General features: G+C 35.3%; 1 protein-coding gene across 2 annotated transcripts in view; it reads left to right on the forward strand.

Moving 5' to 3' along the window:
* LOC128986668 (octopamine receptor Oamb-like) overlaps positions 1-19,325 on the forward strand; it is a 150,643-nt gene that overhangs the window by 62,810 nt on the left and 68,508 nt on the right. Inside the window, exon 1 of one of the 2 annotated variants that reach the window (XM_054407170.1) lies at positions 5,101-5,198. The exons of the other annotated variant lie outside the window; for it this stretch is intronic. The gene's annotated coding sequence lies outside the window, so the exon portion shown is untranslated. Of the gene's footprint in view, positions 1-5,100; positions 5,199-19,325 lie in introns of those variants that run through there. 2 annotated transcript variants of the gene reach the window in all.

Raw genomic sequence — 19,325 nt, forward strand, 5'->3', positions numbered from 1 at the left:
ATACATTAGATATCCAATATTTACTGTAACATAACTCTACTAAGAACAACGTCCTTTGTTCATACTATTTATATAATTCAAACAGTTAAGTTAGGCTACTCAAATCACCTATAATGCTAATAATAACGATGCAAAGATGAAGATTTTTGATCTTGACTATGTCATCGAAGTGAATCAACTTAAATTAAATTTTTAGTATAGAAGAAACTTATTAAATTTAACTTCATAATCATAGATATAATAACAGATCAACGTAATGAATGCATTGACTAACATTCACTCACGTAAGTCAACTTTACCTTGACCTAATATAACTTTTGAACAAAATATTTTAATGATTTGTTGAATTCATGTTTATTACTTTCAGTGGCTCTACAAACGTTGCAAACAAACTTCATAAAAAATAATAGAACATTTCAAAAGCCATAACCTAATTTTTACAATTGGCATTTAAAGTCGGGTTACAAAATCTAATTCAATATAGAATTATTGTGGGGAAGATATTTATCATAAGCACCCCCTTCCGCCCCATCCTTACAGATGTGTCAAGGGTTGTGAGTTATTACATAACATACCCTGGGTGTAAAAATCATGTTGGCACTGCTGAACCATTTGGATATCAAGCCGGTGTTGATTCATATTTCATATTACTAACTAAACTTGTTGTAATTGTATGATACTTGTAATAAAAGATAATATTTTTAAGGTTTAGTTATGTATAACTTTAACAATCTTTATAATCACCTTTCAAAACTCGTAAATGCAATGCTTTTACTTGAAATTCTGCTAAGCTAATCCTAATTAGATAACATCAGTTTGTAAAACTATATGGTAATTATAGTTTTGTAAAACACTTCTGACCACAGAGCAGGGTACTCGTTCGGAGTGCTAAACCAGCGGTGCTAAACACGAAGTTATGCACTTAGCTCAGGGTCAGCATTAGCTCTCTTATAACCTAAACATGAAGCTAGCTAGTAACATGAAGTAGAAGAGGACAAGAGCAATTGAGTTAAAGACAGCGATTAAAAATTGGAAACAAATTCAACATACTTGATAAAAAAACTAAAAAAATATAATTATTTTTCATACATATTGCAATATAGTGTTTTAATGCATATCGGATTCAATATTACTTACAATATTAAAAATTCTATTACATTTCTCATGGTAAAAAGTTATCACAATTATGTTACATTTATTTCGACGCGAATTTGGCCTCTAAAGCCGTGCTAAGGAAGTAAGTATTGAGTCGCAAATCAGCCTGTACGTGAACGAGCCGTACAACGTCCGTAGAAAAGCAATGAATGAGCTGGTTATAGTATAAGTCAATATACATAGTGTTTTAAAAACAATATTAGGTGGAGACCAGAGTGTGAACTCACTACATCGCTGTCAGAATTCCAAATCCGTCGGTGACATTGACACTATTGACAGTTCGGTGGTAACCTCGAAGACAAAAACACTGTGAACGCGAACGTGTACAGTGCTATTGTCAGTCAGTGTACAGCCCGTTGGTGTGGTCGTGTTGTAGAGCCATTGACAGTTCGGTGGTGCCCTCCTCGATGGTGGAAACACCGCGAACGTGTACAGTGCTATTGTCAGTCAGTGTACAGCCCGTCGGTGTGGTCGTGGTGTAGAGCCATTGACAGTTCCGTGGTGCCCTCCTCGATGTTGGAAACACCGTGAACATATACAGTGCTATAGTCAGTCAGTGTATAGCCCGTTGGTGTTGTCGTGGTGTAGTGCCATTGACAGTTCGCTGGTGCCCTCCTCGATGGTGGAAACACCGCGAACGTGTACAGTGCTATTGTCAGTCAGTGTACAGCCCGTCGGTGTGGTCATGGTGTAGAGCCATTGACAGTTCGGTGGTGCCCTCCTCGATGGTGGTAACACCGCGAACGTATACAGTGCCATAGTCAGTCAGTGTACAGCCCGTTGGTGTGGTCGTGGTGTAGTCCAATTGACAGTTCGGTGGTGCCCTCCTCGATGGTGGTAACACCGCGAACGTATAAAGTGTACAGTGCCATAGTCAGTCAGTGTACAGCCCGTTGTTGTGGTCGTGGTGTAGTGCCATTAACAGTTCGGTGGTGCCCTCCTCGATGGTGGTAACACCGCGAACGTATACAGTGCCATAGTCAGTCAGTGTATAGCCCGTTGGTTTTGTCGTGGTGTAGTGCCATTGACAGTTCGGTGGTGCCCTCCTCGATGGTGGAAACACCGCGAACGTGTACAGTGCTATTGTCAGTCAGTGTACAGCCCGTCGGTGTGGTCATGGTGTAGAGCCATTGACAGTTTGGTGGAGCTCTCCTCGATGGTGGTAACACCGCGAACGTATACAGTGCCATAGTCAGTCAATGTACATCCCGTTGGTGTGGTCGTGGTGTTGTGCCATTGACAGTTCGGTGGTGCCCTCCTCGATGGTGGTAACACCGCGAACGTATACAGTGCTATTGTCAGTCAGTGTACAGCACGTCGGTGTGGTCATGGTGTAGAGCCATTGACAGTTCGGTGGTGCCCTCCTCGATGGTGGTAACACCGCGAACGTATACAGTGCCATAGTCTGTCAGTGTACAGCCCGTTGGTGTGGTCGTGGTGTAGTCCAATTGACAGTTCGGTGGTGCCCTCCTCGATGGTGGTAACACCGCGAACGTATACAGTGCCATAGTCAGTCAGTGTACAGCCCGTTGGTGTGGTCGTGGTGTAGTGCCATTGACAGTTCGGTGGTGCCCTCCTCGACGGAAACACCGCAAACGTATACAGTGCTATTGTCAGTCAGTGTACAGCCCGTCGGTGTGGTCATGGTGTAGAGCCATTGACAGTTCGGTTGTGCCCTCCTCGATGGTTGTAACACCGCGAACGTATACAGTGCCATAGTCAGTCAGTGTACAGCCCGTTGGTGTGGTCGTGGTGTAGTGCCATTGACAGTTCGGTGGTGCCCTCCTCGATGGTGGTAACACCGCGAACTATACAGTGCCATAGTCAGTCAGTGTACAGTCCGTTGGTGTGGTCGTGGTGTAGAGCCATTGACAGTTCGGTGGTGCCCTCCTCGATGGTGGTAACACCGCGAACTATACAGTGCCATAATCAGTCAGTGTACAGCCCGTTGGTGTGGTCGTGGTGTAGAGCCATTGACAGTTCGGTGGTGCCCTCCTCGATGGTGGTAACACCGCGAACGTATACAGTGCTATTGTCAGTCAGTGTACAGCCCGTCGGTGTGGTCATGGTGTAGAGCCATTGACAGTTCGGTGGTGCCCTCCTCGATGGTTGTAACACCGCGAACGTATACAGTGCCATAGTCAGTCAGTGTACAGCCCGTTGGTGTGGTCATGGTGTAGAGCCATTGACAGTTCGGTGGTGCCCTCCTCGATGGTGGAAACACCGCGAACGTATACAGTGCCATAGTCAGTCAGTGTACAGCCCGTTGGTGTGGTCGTGGTGTAGTGCCATTGACAGTTCGGTGGTGCCCTCCTCGACGGAAACACCGCGAACGTATACAGTGCCATAGTCAGTCAGTGTACAGCCCGTTGGTGTGGTCGTGGTGTAGTGCCATTGACAGTTCGGTGGTGCCCTCCTCGACGGAAACACCGCGAACATATGCAGTGTCATAATCGGTCAGTGTACAGCCCGTTGGTGTGGTCGTGGTGTAGTGCCATTGACAGTTCGGTGGTGCCCTCCTCGACGGAAACACCGCGAACGTATACAGTGCTATTGTCAGTCAGTGTACAGCCCGTTGGTGTGGTCATGGTGTAGAGCCATTGACAGTTCGGTGGTGCCCTCCTCGATGGTGGTAACACTGCGATGTATACAGTGCCATAGTCTGTCAGTGTACAGCCCGTTGGTGTGGTCGTGGTGTAGTGCCATTGACAGTTCGGTGGTGCCCTCCTCGATGGTGGTAACACTGCGATGTATACAGTGCCATAGTCTGTCAGTGTACAGCCCGTTGGTGTGGTCGTGGTGTAGAGCCATTGACAGTTCGGTGGTGCCCTCCTCGATGGTGGTAACACTGCGATGTATACAGTGCCATAGTCAGTCAGTGTACAGCCCGTTGTTGTGGTCGTGGTGTAGTGCCATTGACAGTTCGGTGGTGCCCTCCTCGATGGTGGTAACACTGCGATGTATACAGTGCCATAGTCAGTCAGTGTACAGCCCGTTGTTGTGGTCGTGGTGTAGTGCCATTGACAGTTCGGTGGTGCCCTCCTCGATGGTGGTAACACTGCGATGTATACAGTGCCATAGTCAGTCAGTGTACAGCCCGTTGTTGTGGTCGTGGTGTAGTGCCATTGACAGTTCGGTGGTGCCCTCCTCGATGGTGGTAACACTGCGATGTATACAGTGCCATAGTCAGTCAGTGTACAGCCCGTTGGTGTGGTCATGGTGTAGAGCCATTGACAGTTCGGTGGTGCCCTCCTCGATGGTTGTAACACCGCGAACGTATACAGTGCCATAGTCAGTCAGTGTACAGCCCGTTGGTGTGGTCATGGTGTAGAGCCATTGACAGTTCGGTGGTGCCCTCCTCGATGGTGGTAACACCGCGAACTATACAGTGCCATAGTCAGTCAGTGTACAGTCCGTTGGTGTGGTCGTGGTGTAGAGCCATTGACAGTTCGGTGGTGCCCTCCTCGATGGTGGTAACACTGCGATGTATACAGTGCCATAGTCAGTCAGTGTACAGCCCGTTGGTGTGGTCATGGTGTAGAGCCATTGACAGTTCGGTGGTGCCCTCCTCGATGGTTGTAACACCGCGAACGTATACAGTGCCATAGTCAGTCATAGTACAGCCCGTTGGTGTGGTCGTGGTGTAGTGCCATTGACAGTTCGGTGGTGCCCTCCTCGACGGAAACACCGCGAACGTATACAGTGCCATAGTCAGTCAGTGTACAGCCCGTTGGTGTGGTCGTGGTGTAGTGCCATTGACAGTTCGGTGGTGCCCTCCTCGACGGAAACACCGCGAACATATGCAGTGTCATAATCAGTCAGTGTACAGCCCGTTGGTGTGGTCGTGGTGTAGTGCCATTGACAGTTCGGTGGTGCCCTCCTCGACGGAAACACCGCGAACGTATACAGTGCTATTGTCAGTCAGTGGTTTGTGTGGTCGTGTGCGGTTTTATGTGGCCCTGGTGCGGGAACATCGTGTTTCTACCACAAAAAAAGTTGTTTCCAATCTTATGAATATTACATATTTGGATAATTCCCGAAAGGTAATCTTAGTTTACTAATCAGAATTAAGTCCTTTGGGTAGTGTAGCGATATAGGATATTTCATAACGAAACTAGAAACTGAGTGAATAACTTCTTGATTAACATCGTACGTGTTATAACCCTTTCACCTTTCAGGCAAGAAAACTGAGTCAGTACATATTTGAGACCATGTTTGAAGTGTGAGATGTATCGAGCACTTTTCACTTTTAATGGTCGAGAACATGTATAGACCAACTTTCATTCGTGTTTTGAATGTTACTTTTCGCTACACAACAAAGACTGATTATTTTCCTAAATAAAACAGACATTAGATACTTCTTTATTACAGTTAGGAACATATCAAAACTCAAATTTTTTTTTAGGTAATGCCTTTAATTTAAAGTTAATATTTACTTTGGTTGCAAAGTTTGGTTGTTGAAAATTGAAATAGTTGTCAAGACAATAACAAATCTTTATTTACGTTGGCAAAATAAAGAAACTATTTAAACCTTGTAAACACTTTCGCATAGTAAACATTCTTTTTTCCATAGTAAACAATGTAATGATGAATTTTCGCAGGTGATAAACATATAACGATATCAGGTCGTTTCACAGTTAGCGACTTACTACACGTTGTCACCGTATTATAAATGTAAATAACTTTGAACAGCTGATCTTTGAGTAAATGCAGAATAACCAGTTTTGCTAACTAAACTTCACCCTTAAAACAAATCTCTAGGCTCTTACGAGCTTGCTATTGAGTGATTTTATGTTGAACATCATAACTGTAGTGCAGAAGCGTCACTTTTCGTAAATCACTATATTTATTTGTAAACATATTGTTTGAGATTAGCTGGAGTTTGTGTATTTCTGTAAAAGTGTTTCAACTAATTATTTTTTATGACATGTGATGGACCTGTTTATGGGGTTCTTCGCGTACGGAATAAATCCATAAACAGTAGTACAGTTTTGGTGGAGACAATACTAATTTAGGCAGGAGACAAACATTTATGAAGCCTAACATATTAACTTAACAGGAATTAAGTTCTGTTCTAACGTGACAAAGCTGCTGGTTACATTAACTTCCGAGATAAACCATAACAATGCAGCAAGTGCATGTAGACTTGGTTGTGGGCGCGGTCTATTGTATGTAGATGTTTGTATCATCAGCTCGCTACATACATCAGAATACCTTGTTCTGGCTCATAGCAGTTAGTTACTTCTGGCCTGGTTCAATTTTCATGGTTGAAAAGTGCAACGCTATTTTGAAAAAAAACTTCTTTAAATAGCTAATTTTTAATTTGATGGATTTTTCAAAGTTGGAAATGGTGGAATTTGTCTGATAGCTTGAATAAATCAATCATAGTTTCTAAATAAGAAGGTAATAACATTTAACGTCTATTTATTTTAGGTTTTCCCTTTGTGATTTCATTTACTCAATGTCATGTTATACATCCATGCTGCACCTGCTAACATACATTGTAAACTTTACGTGTGCAGGCAACGGGTCAGAGACGAAATTTAGGATTTTTTTAAGATGGCTGTCATAAAATGTAAATCAACTATACCTGTAATTCATTATGGAGGACAACGCTTTACAATCTTTAAGATCAATAAACAAGTGTAAGGTCGCCTAAGCTAACACAATCCAACCCCGAACAGTGGTTTAGCAGCGATCTGCGAAACTGTGTTGACTCATGTTAGATCAGATTGTTAGGCTGATACACAATGACGGTGACTTAATTAATACACTAGTCGAGCAGAGCCGACCAATACGGCGGCATCAGATTGTAGATATCAATTATTGGCACGGATAATAGACTTATTAACGGTATGGATCATAAACTTATCAAGTGACGTCACTGGCTCGAAAATAAGCGTGATTGTATTATTATAGCCCCGTTGTTTTATTATGACAATGGATGTCACAAAACATCCAAACCAGCTATTACGGATATTATTAACCTGGCTTTAAGTTTCGGGTCAGTGACGATTTTGTTTATGTTTATGATCCATACAGTTTCTGTTCTAATATCAGTGGGATAGATTCTCGACGAGACAACAATAAAATAACCCTAAATCAAAATAACTCTGAGTTTCTAATATATACATTGAAGCGTTACAGTCGATTTACATCTTTCTTGTACACTTCACGCATTCTAAGGATACAGAAAAGTCGGATCAAATGGCTGATCTCAGTTACAAGGCACTTGTCATTCACCGTGTAGGCTTACCGTCATCCTTGGTCACCGTACCGCGACCTCTACAATCATCTTATACGTTTACAAGCTGTACTGACTACATAAAACACCGACGATGCTGTAGAAAATAATTAATAATACAACATTACAGCGTACCAGTAGTTACATGGGCTCTTTGAAACGCGTTTACAAATAATTTTGAAAACTTAGACCTATGTACCGATGCGTTATATTTATTTAGGGGCATTATAGCGTAACTATTGTACATTTTAACGAAGTAAGTTATAAAACACAAATAAATCTGTAATTTTATATTCGAATAAGTATATAGCTTTGGCATTTTGTTAAAGGATATATATAGTTATTTAGTGTTTTATTTCCTTGTCCAAAATAAACTTACCTAACTTAGCCATAAACAAAATCTGCATTACTCTAAATGACTTTTTTATACTTTTGATTCTGTTTTGGTGTAGCTAAATCAGTCTAAGATAAACTTACATTAATTAAACTAACCTAATTATATGTCAAATATTTCAATATTGTAAAGTGAATCAATTGTTTGAACAAATATCTTGTTTTCATAACAATAGACATTCTATGAAATGTCTATGGATTACTGTGTCTAAACATACACAATGCCTTGTCTACGAGCGTTAAATCCTATTGTCTTCACTCCATATTTTCATACTTCACAAAAGAGCTTCAGCCAATGTATAGAATGCCTAGTCATTCTATATTCTTTAGAATGATGGCATTATATATACTTTGCCAATAACATTATATAAATAGAAAAATATGCAGCATTTGCAAGCAATGTGGCTTTCATAAATTAAAGAACGTCGATATTTACAAGATGAAATATAAATTTGCCAAAATCATTCTGGAAATTGGACTCTTAATTATATTAATTAAAATCACTTTTATTACAAGTGCTATTTAAACCATATCAATTATGACAGGAATTAATTGCATTTGATTTAATAAACTTGACATTGGTCATCAAGTTAATAGTAATTTATTATGTTGGAAGCTCTGTCTGAAAAGGAACTTTATTAGCAATATGTCATTTCAACAAATAAATACATTCATATTGAACTATGTCAATGGTTTATCCTGTGTAATCATAGTTTGTGGTTGATTAAGTTTCAAAGTCAGTTCAGTGTTATCAAGTTAGGTAGCAAAAACTATTTTAACAGACCTGTTATTCCGTGTAGATAAATTTCAGTTGTATGTTGTATTTTTACCAATTAAAGCAACTAAAAACTAGTATTTATTCAGATGCCTACTTAGATCTTCTGATATAAAGTACAATGGTGAATAGGCCAGTTGCAAAATCAAATATCCCACCTCCTCTTCTCAGGACCAAATACTATCTACTTGCCTTGGACGAGGAAACCAACTCAGACATTCATCAAACACTCTGAACTTCAGTAAAATATCTACACTCCTATTTAAGTTGTTAACTATATAATCAAAATCAAAACAGAAATAGTAATATCTTGAAGAATAAAAAAGGATAATTTTGTAAAATTGTGTCCGTCTCAACTCACGTAGCGTAATATTAATAACATTAGTTGTACACTTAAAAATATTACATAACAGTGTATAAAAAATATTGTTTAAAATCTAAAATATAGAACAGTACAAACGAAAAATGCCAATTAGGGCAGATAAGAAGACTAATAGTAAAATCTGGCCAACACAAATTATGATTGGCCCGTATCTGTGATTGGTTTTATTTCTTCGAGTGCAGATGAAGCCAAGGTGCGTGTTGACAATCCATGTTTGGTGGTGATTTACATACAAAGCGGCCTGTTACCCTAAACCGGCGAGGTAATGTGGTACGGTATAAGGCAATGATTCAACCTGCTCTAGCTCCTCCTCTACATGCGTACTTGGTACAATCATTGAGTACAACATTATGTCTTTAATCACTATTATATATTATATATTGTTTACTTTTAAGATGCAGATTAGGTCAATTCTCTCTAGTCTAAACACTGAATATGATTTTGATGTCTGGTAACCCGAGAGGACTAAAAATCCTTTCTACTATTTAGGAATAAATTTTACAGCAATCCCTTTATGCATGTGTTGTTTAGTTATAATGCATTAAAAAGCAATATCGTATTGATTTTTAGTTAATTAAAAATCTACAAACTGTACGCAATAAATCACGTGAGGTATTACGTGAAAGGAAAATAACTTGAATATTTGTTAAAAAGTTTCTATGATGCAAGCATGTTAACCTTGCAATAAGGAAGTATTGCTTATCAATTTTCCTATCTAGATGGTGGTTGGTATATTCTTTTGTCGGTCTCATTTTATCTGTCAGAATTGAATGGGAATGACAAATAGTTTTGCTAACGTAATATGCGAATTTCACATATTAACTATTCTTTGTATAACTCCGAGCTCTATGTTGCAAATGTATGTTGTAGAGCAAAATGTTTAGTTCTTTTGATAGAAATGTTTTTAATTTCGGTAAAATAAAATAAACCAATCGACAGGAAATCTGCATGCATTTACAAACCATAAAGTAGTTTAATTTATAACTTCATAATCTTATCATGGCCCTAGATATATTATGAAGTAAATTATTTAAGAAACTGAAAAAAACTACAACCATAGACTAACTAGCACAAGGCAGTATGTTTTTGCTATGCTACAACCATGGATTTTTTTTATATCAGATGCAAATGAAACCATACATACATTATAAGTCATTATTAGCCAACAAAAATGTAAGCTGCACACTACAAAATATAACCACAAGAAAGAATGACAACTTGGTGCAGCAAAGCCTGCAATGCGTTTGGCACATGTGTTGGTATGAGGGGGATAATTACAACTGTATCATCTTTTATATACAACCGCAGTTATTACTGGTTATTCACTTCCTGCTGTGAAAGAAGATTAAGTTGTATCTCATGATACACGAGTTTAGCTCATGTGCTTGCTCAAAAAAAAAATACTACCAAACAATTTCTATTATTATTTTTAACTACTATTTTTTACTTATTTTTAATTTTTCTTTGTATGTAAAAAATTTGACTTGTGCCAACACATGTTTCACGAGTATATAATCCAACTTTTAGATGTGTGCAAATTATAATTCCAATAATTCAAATTTTCATATGAATATTTTTTTATTCGTATCATAATAGATGTAACAATAGTATTTATCAAACAAAAATCTTCTAGCACGATTTAATTCATAAGTCAAATACACTATGAATCCTCCCGAGTCATCTGAATGGTTAACAAATACATTTTTATAAAGTTAAAAATTGTTATAACATTTGTATAGCTTAACATTAGAACAGTATATAAATTTTAATGCATTTCTAATAAAAGATCAAACAATACTGTTTTTGTTCAGATTTCTAAGGCTATGTAAAATATACTGTAAGAAATGGTTATTAGTTTTCTGCTCAAACAGACCATTACCAAACTGCAGTTTAACGTTGAATAATTCAACACAAAACCAAGGAACCGTACCACAAATCCATGTTATTATTGGAGCCTATCTAGATCTACGACCCAATTCACTGTTATCCTCTATGAAATCATTCTGAGCCCTGTTGCCCACAGTAGGTAAATGCCTAACATTAAAACATATCAATGTTCGTGACAGCGAGGACTTTCTTGATAACTGAAATATAAACTAACGTAGTGATGCTTTATAGGCTATTTAGATTAACAGTATTCAATCTCATTCTAAGTTGAAGTTAAAGCGATTTCTGCTTGTTCCCTAAAGAGTACTGTTACAAAGTCAAACATTTTGTTTTTATTACGTTCTATATCCGCTACAGTTAATTATTGCAAGCTACATATTGCGAAAAGGTAAAGGATTGCCCTACATAGGTTTAGCTTCGGTTTTATTTGTCGTTATTGGAGTTGTTTTACTTTTTTTGTTGTTGTTGGCACTACAGGCGTTTTATACGACATAGTTACTTTGCAACATTGAAAATGTGTAGCCAAGAATTATATGGCTGCATAAAACTACTCTTTACATAAAAAAAGTTAACTCAACTTGAACGGGCTAAGTTGCCTCAAAGAAAGTATTTATAGTTTACATCAGATCTGCAGTTCTTCTTGTCTTCTCAAACTCCGTAACGAGATTTCAACAGGTCCTCACACTGTACAGTGTACAACTATGATTTATAGCATTTAAAATTCCTTACAAAAAGGCTACATTTTCTAGATTAGTTAAAATAGAGGCAATAAACTGTATTATGGACTTCAAGTCTAGTACCTAAAAGCATAAAACTGATTTGAAAAATAGTTAATTATTGAGATAAACGTTATCTTATCCTTACAGAATTTTTTATTTTTTTATTTGTTACGTGGTATAGTATAGTGAATGTATTGTTATAGAGCCAAAATTAAGGAATTGTACTCTTGTGGTTTGTTGTCATTTAGATTTTCTTGTTTCTTTTATTTATTGTTTCTATTTATTTATGTGTTAGTTAAGTTATTGATACTTACAATATAACGAGAGTTGTTCTGTAAAGCAGTTGAACTGTGAAACGCTTGATCAATAAAGGCATTTTTATTTATTTATTGTATTGGAGTTATTGATAGTAAAACCAAATTACGAGTACAAAAGCTTCTATGTTGACAGTTTTATAAACATAAAATAGGCAACGAGTTGTTTATTAACAAGTATGAACTGTAAACATATTTAATCAAAAAACTTGTTTTGTGTTGTTTTTAATAGAAAATAGTAAATTAATATATTCTTATACCTACTTATTTCTATTTATGAATCCATCTTTCGAAGATATTTATGAAAACTTAATAATGGTGTTTTGTTCGATAGGTTAAACGTATTCATAACAATATATATTAATTCATCAGGTTTTATCATAACATACATACATGTAACATACATATTTATTTTATTAGATTTTATTACATATTTAAAAAAAATATATGATTATACTGAGAGTTTTGTATTTACATATGTTTTGTCCAAAGAGGGCCTGAACAAAAGTTTGCATCGGGCTCGAGCGCTATCATACTGGAATGTGTATGTGCCTGTTAAAGTGTAAGTGTCAAGTCGTTGTGCGCTTGAGGTTAAGAACGGTGACTAATTTTATGACTCTATGCTGCAACAGACGCCAAATGAATCTGCAGGATTTCACGTGGATGCCAAAATATCCTAAACCCGTTTTCCATACACGTAAAAATGTTTTCGTCATACTGCGGCAAAAACAGCCGGTTTTAATGCATGCGTTGCGGGTCTAAAGTAGCATTTTTACTCTCTATGGAGCAAAAATCGTTTTTAGTCTCTAAGGATTAAAGATCAGCTGTTGTAAACAGTAGAACATTTCGATTGTGGCATTCGTACCGATCGAAGTTATTTATCGATTGATTTGTTAGGTAAGGTTTTAGCCTATTGTTGTCGATTGCGCGAAATATTGATAGTATAATATACTGTAACACAATCGTAATAGACGAAAAGATCGAATCACTTACTAAACAGCTGCTTACTTCCATAAGCAAATTAAATTAAAAATAATTTATAAATAAAAATACTTTTTAAAAATAACACGTTTTTAAACGCACTAAAAAGTATAAAATAATTTATAAAATGTTAAGAGAATAAATACTTGTAAGATTTAAAACGAAAAACGTGGGGCGCATGCTGATTTACAATTAACTTCACCTATTGAACTATTATGATATATTGCATGCGCCCCACGTTTTTCGTCAAAGGGGCGTAGCCCAGGGGAAATATGAAAATTAAATGATATAATATTGCATTGTCATCCATTTATGAGCTATGTTTCAAATTTCAAGTCTCTAGCTCATCGAGAAGTATAAAAATTTGCAAGAAAGCGAGTTAATAAAAACAAGCCCATGGGGCGTAGCTCAAGGAAAAAAGGAAAATTAAATGATATAATATTGCATTGTCATCCATTTGTGAGCCATGTTTCAAGTTTCAAGTCTCTAGCTCGTCGGGAAGTTAGTGTAAAATTGATTTCAAAATTTGTACCGGACAAGAAAGCGAGCTAATAAAAACGTTTTAACAAATCTGAAGTAGTTTTGAGAGGCTACCCTAAATTCTGTTTTGTAACATAGTTTGTTAAAATAATGGTGCAATATGACGAAAAATGTAGTTCACCACACGGACAAAAGTGACTTTTTAATCCTCGCTCATTTTTTGACATCGGCTTCACCTCGATCGTAAAACTTGGCCTCTGGCAAAAAAAGAGTCCCTTTAGGCCTTAGTGATGAAATATACTATTAAGAATAACTAGTGCACCTGTTGCTCGAATTCGAGCAATTGCAAAGTATTACAGACGTTAAAACCAATAACAGTCACAATTTCCGATAACTTAAAAGAGTCAACTCAAAGATTATGTAATCAATCACTCCACTCCAGTTATCGAAACTGGAAACGAACTTACTTCGAATACGAAAGCTCTTGTGTGTATCATGTGTTTACTATGAACAGCTCTAATTAACACAAATAATTTGTCTGTCCAAGCAAACAAAATCTTTTCTTCATAAGAAATGCAGTGGGATTTTGATGGCCTGTGGGGCAAAGCTCGAGGACTTTTATTACAGGAATTGGTGAAAGGGGGCGTTTACACGAAAACATACAAAACTTTTACACATAGTTTGTAAAAATCTGTCTATTATTAACGGAGGAGTAGTTTCGTAGAAATCACCTTCACGTATTTATATATAAGGATACTTTTGGTCATTCAACTAGAATCATAAAATTATTCAAAGGTTAGTCTCATTATAAAGGAATAGTAATAACTAACTAACTAAATGTTTTTGAAGTCCATGTGTAATAAATTATTTCGAATTATATGTAATTCCTTTGCTTACCATTACGTAATTATTTTTCTTTTTTTTTAGTTTGTAATATTATATATTTAGAAGTACATTACAATTACGTGTCTTAACTCAGAACGGATAACTAATTAAAGAGTAAAAAAATAGAATAAGTGTTTGAAATAAAACCAAGCCATAGTTAAATGCTTTGTAAATGTATTAAATATGTAGTTTTGAAATTAACACTTACTAGTTGTTAGCGAAATTCCCATATAAGGAATAATCTATTTAGTTGTGTCTCTGTGTAGAGTATAAAAACAAATCTCATTATCCTTTTTGTTTTGAGACCTGCTATGATTAATACAAATTATACATTATACAACATGAATATGAATCTAGTGTCTCCTAGGTGCAATTAGTGTGCTTTGGTTTTTATATTGGGTTTCTGAATGCAACTCTACATTTATTTCTAGACTCTTCGTGCAATGTAACTAATGTATTCAGTACTTATACAAATAAAACAAATTAAACTTATTATGGCTACTTTCGATTAGATTAAATTCAATAAAAAAAGAACGAATTCCTTGCAAATAATTGACCCTTTTCCTTGTGTAGAGCGGAACCGGATCCAAACCTCGGTTCTGATATTACTTCCGGTGGCGATCCGGCAACGTACCTCCCAGCAACTTATTAAAAAAATAGGAAACCATATAACCTTATACATTTTCTGTACCAATGAACTTGGCCAAATTGTGGCTTTCCTATACGAAACTCCAGATCCAAAGTATAGCAACAGAGCAATGCAACGGAATACAAGTGGCTAATAATAATTTATGACGTTTCTAAATTTTAGAGGGCAGTTCAAAAGGGCATAAAACTGATTAATGCCATCACTACTATAACAAGAGAATAATGTTCAATATATTTCTTACAGTCAAAATTGTATACATGTAAGATTACAGGTTAGATTTATTTTTATAAAATATTTAAAACAAAGGCTTTAAAAACACTGTAACAAAATGTTAAGCCAGGAGGCACACCTAAAACTGTTAAAGTGTATAGTTTTGAAAAGATGTAGGATTTAAAAACTGACTTTCCGAAATGTTGGGAAGAAATATCGTAAATATTTGTATTTTCAACAGTGCACCTATAAAACAAAACGCAAATAACGATTGTATGAAGTGATTTCTGCGAATAGTTTACATTTGCGGTTCATTTAACTTCGATATACAACACGAAATGATTCGATAAATGTATCCTCACAAACTAAACATTTTTTTAGATTTAATCTTCTTAAACTTAATAATAATATGAAGAAATACAACTCAGTTCACAAAGAGATGGACTATATTATATAGTATGTAGGACAGGAATGGATACGACCACAACTGACTCAACTGACAAGCTTTGTTTGTGGCGCGATGATTGATTGTGGATTAATCTGTTAGTCAACTGTTAATCGGTTATTATTACCTTCTACAATAGCTCGACTGATTACCCTCTCCCAACGAGTTATGTCAATGCTCTGTATTTGTAAAATTAACTTGTTATTTTGTTGTAAACTATGCTTCATTTGCAATATGTTTAAATTTTGGACGGTTAATAACATTTGTCTGTACTGCCGTGCTAAGCACAGTTGTGGTAACTGACATCTGGGTAAAATTGAGAAAATAAGGGTAGTATGTTTAAAACTATGCCCTACAGTCAAAAATTTACTTAAATCAATTTTTTTGTCACATCTTATGTATTTTTTAACGCTAAATCTTTTTCCAAAATTATTTTTAACATGAAAACATTCTAAATACTTAAAAAATTAGATAATGCTTTAGATCTTATCAATTACAATCAAATATACTAGGCCATATAGTGGCAACTTAATTTTCCTAAGCCAATATGTTGTATCTCTGCAGATGCCACAAACTGGTCCAGCAAAATCATGGTTATTGTTTCAAATGCAACACAATATAAGGATCCCAAAATAAACAAAATTTCTGGATTGAAATATTTTTGATACTATGATTCTGTTTTGGCAACAAGTTGTTGAATTGTTTTTTATGGGGGGTTGGAGAGGATACTGGTATTTAAATAAATATATATGAATTATACCATTAGTGATGTTATTACAATTGTTATATGATTAATTAATCTTCCCCCTTAAATTGTTCAACACCTACTAAAACTTTTCTCAAATAAGTTAGAAAATTTAAATATAAAAAAAAATTTGTATTTATTATTAATTATTATATGTTAAGCAGGTGTTCCACCACTGTATCTAGTATCGCAACTATCACAACGTTATCGGTAACTGTACCGGTAACTTATGCATTATGAATTTACCTATTTAAATAATTATTTATAATATAGAAGCACACGACACTACATATATGTATGTTAATCCATGTAGGTGCGTACATAACTGGTATAAAATTATAAACAATTGTATTATATTTTCCAAAAAAATTCTTTATAAGAAGAATTAATTAATTACCATGCTTTAACTGTACAATAATGATAAACATATTTTATTTTATTTTAATACTTTTTCAACTACTTCATTACATTTTAAAACAAAAAAATTTAAGCATTATAAGCTGTTATATAAACATGAATGATAAAACATATTTAGCTAATATATAATCCAAATTAAATGCATGCTACTTAAAAAATGGCCAAAACAGGGATAAAACCCATTAATTAAGATTAAACATCTCATATTTAATCAAACATCAATAATCAAACAAATTAAACATTTATTTCAACATTGTTTGGAAAATTGTTTTAAAATTCTTTATAACAAAACTAAGAATAAAACAATTTTAAAATTGTTTTAAAATAGTTACAACTTGTATTAAAACTTATTTTGTATACTGCATAAAACTGATTGTTAAACAATGTAAAGATAATTTCAATCTTACATTAAAATTGTTGTAATGTGAAGTTTAAATCAAAATGCTTTTTATTGGTTGTAAAACAATTATTGCAATACAACTTTCGAATTTTTTTTAACAATTTGTATAGTTATTTTGGATCAGCAATCGACGATCTGTCAATCTTGTTATGGGGCATCCTTTCCTCCCATCAGGTCTTGCTGAGACACCATTTTCCTTAGACATATCTTGAATAATCCTATCATTGGTTTTGTTATAGCACAAGGTTGTACAAAAAATACTAGCCACTTTTTGAGACGTTTTTGTTATGAGTAATTTCCATAAGTAGGTACATCTTCATTAAGATCATCAGATTGACCTGTTAAAATCTCAATTTCATTTATCAAGCCTACATTATCTGAACCATAAACCCCTTCACTCAAGTCATAATTTATTTCATCAGATTGGCCTGTAAAAACTTAACTTACAGCATAATTTATAATGCTTACATTATTGGCAGAATAAATGACCTCTTCTAAAGAAAGGCCCATCATTTAATAGGCCTACAAGATACTCTGTTAAAATTTTGCAGTCAAAAATGATACTATTATCAATATCAACAAGTGGAATGTCAATATAAAGAAAATTAAATTCATTATATGATAATAATAGGTCGCCTCAATTCAAAGAGACAAAAGCTTTGATTCCAACAACACGGCACTTGTATAGGAATACTCGGCCAATAATGGGGATGATGCTAAACTAAATTGCCGTAACTGATGGATTGCTAAGGCATTTTGTGGTAACATATCATTCCTAAGGGAAATCGTTGTATCTGTTGTTGGATACAACTTAAATACCCTAGTAAATGTAAGTTACAACAACTGCGCTTGGTAAAACACTCCTAAACTGCAGATACGGCAAAGAAAATAAGCATTTTATAAATAAATACAACAACATATGCGGCATTTAAGGCTATTTATATGATCCTAAGTATGTGTAGAATCACATGGAAACCATATCTCATTTTCCCCAAAAATGTCAGTTAACACAACTGTGCTTAGCAGGGCAGTGTAATACTTATACTATTTTGTACTTCATTGTTTTATATTTATTAATCCGGTTACTCTTGGTTATTTGTTGTTGCCCTCTTTGCTTGTTTTCAAAAGTAAATAAACAACTAAATTAGTTTAATAAAAATCTTAATAATGCCGTGTTCCAGTGTGTTTAGGAGATGGCTGTAATGTATTGAAAATGTAGACATAATGTATTGTAATGAATCTTGACAGTATAATAAGATGTAAAAAACTAACATATCAAAAGGTCAGAATGGTTTTAAGGGTTGTCTTGGTGCTAAGTTCAATTTTTACTTAAGAATTGCAAGTTCAAAAGCATCAGTGAATCGAGAATAAAATAAAACCTTAACATATATTTTGCATTTTGTAGAATGGTGCATTTTCATTTATTGGCAAGTATTTTTATTTAATACCTTTTCCTATTACTTAGACAACTTAAAACCTGTTGGGAAAAGTATATCTAATGATTATGAAAAGTCCATTTCCCAAGTAAAAAATATACTGTAGGCCACTCTATTTTATTAAATCTTTATTTTATTTAAAACTAACAAATACTAATCTGCTAATCAAGCGGCATAGAGTTGTGTTGTCAATAATTACACTACGTGAACCTGATGTAGTCGATTATAATAGTTAACGCTAAATAGTATGATAGAACGCTAAATAGTAGTTATAGTATATAGCAGCACTAGGGCCTAAAGTGACTCTATTTAACCTGAGCTCAAGTTTTGCGATAGAGGTGAAGCCGAGGTTGGAAATGAGCGAGGGTTGAAAAGACACTTTTTATCCGTGTGATAGACTACATTTTTTCGTCATATTGCACCATTATTTGAACAAACTATGTAATAAAACTAAAATTGTTTTAATTTTAAGATAGCTTCTCAAAACTACTTCTAACTTGTTTTAATTTTAAATTCCTAATGGAAACAAGCAGCTGTTTGTAAATGATTCAATCGTTCAGTCAATTACGATTGTGATAGTGTACATTATACTATCAATATGTTGAAATATTTACACTTGGCAACAATTAACTACAATCGATACATACTTTCGATAAATGCAATTTTGTTTACAATCGAAATTTACAACAATTTACAACGCATGCATTAAAATGGCCGTTTTTGCTGCAGTATGACGAAAAATATATAGTTTTAACATATGATGTTAATCATATTGTGTGACGCAAATTACGAAGATATGTACAAATAC

Source organism: Macrosteles quadrilineatus, unplaced genomic scaffold (assembly GCF_028750875.1).
Source record: "Macrosteles quadrilineatus isolate MER2022 unplaced genomic scaffold, UCM_ALF_1.0 Scaffold_1__1_contigs__length_201487025, whole genome shotgun sequence".
Lineage (NCBI taxonomy): Eukaryota > Metazoa > Arthropoda > Insecta > Hemiptera > Cicadellidae > Macrosteles > Macrosteles quadrilineatus.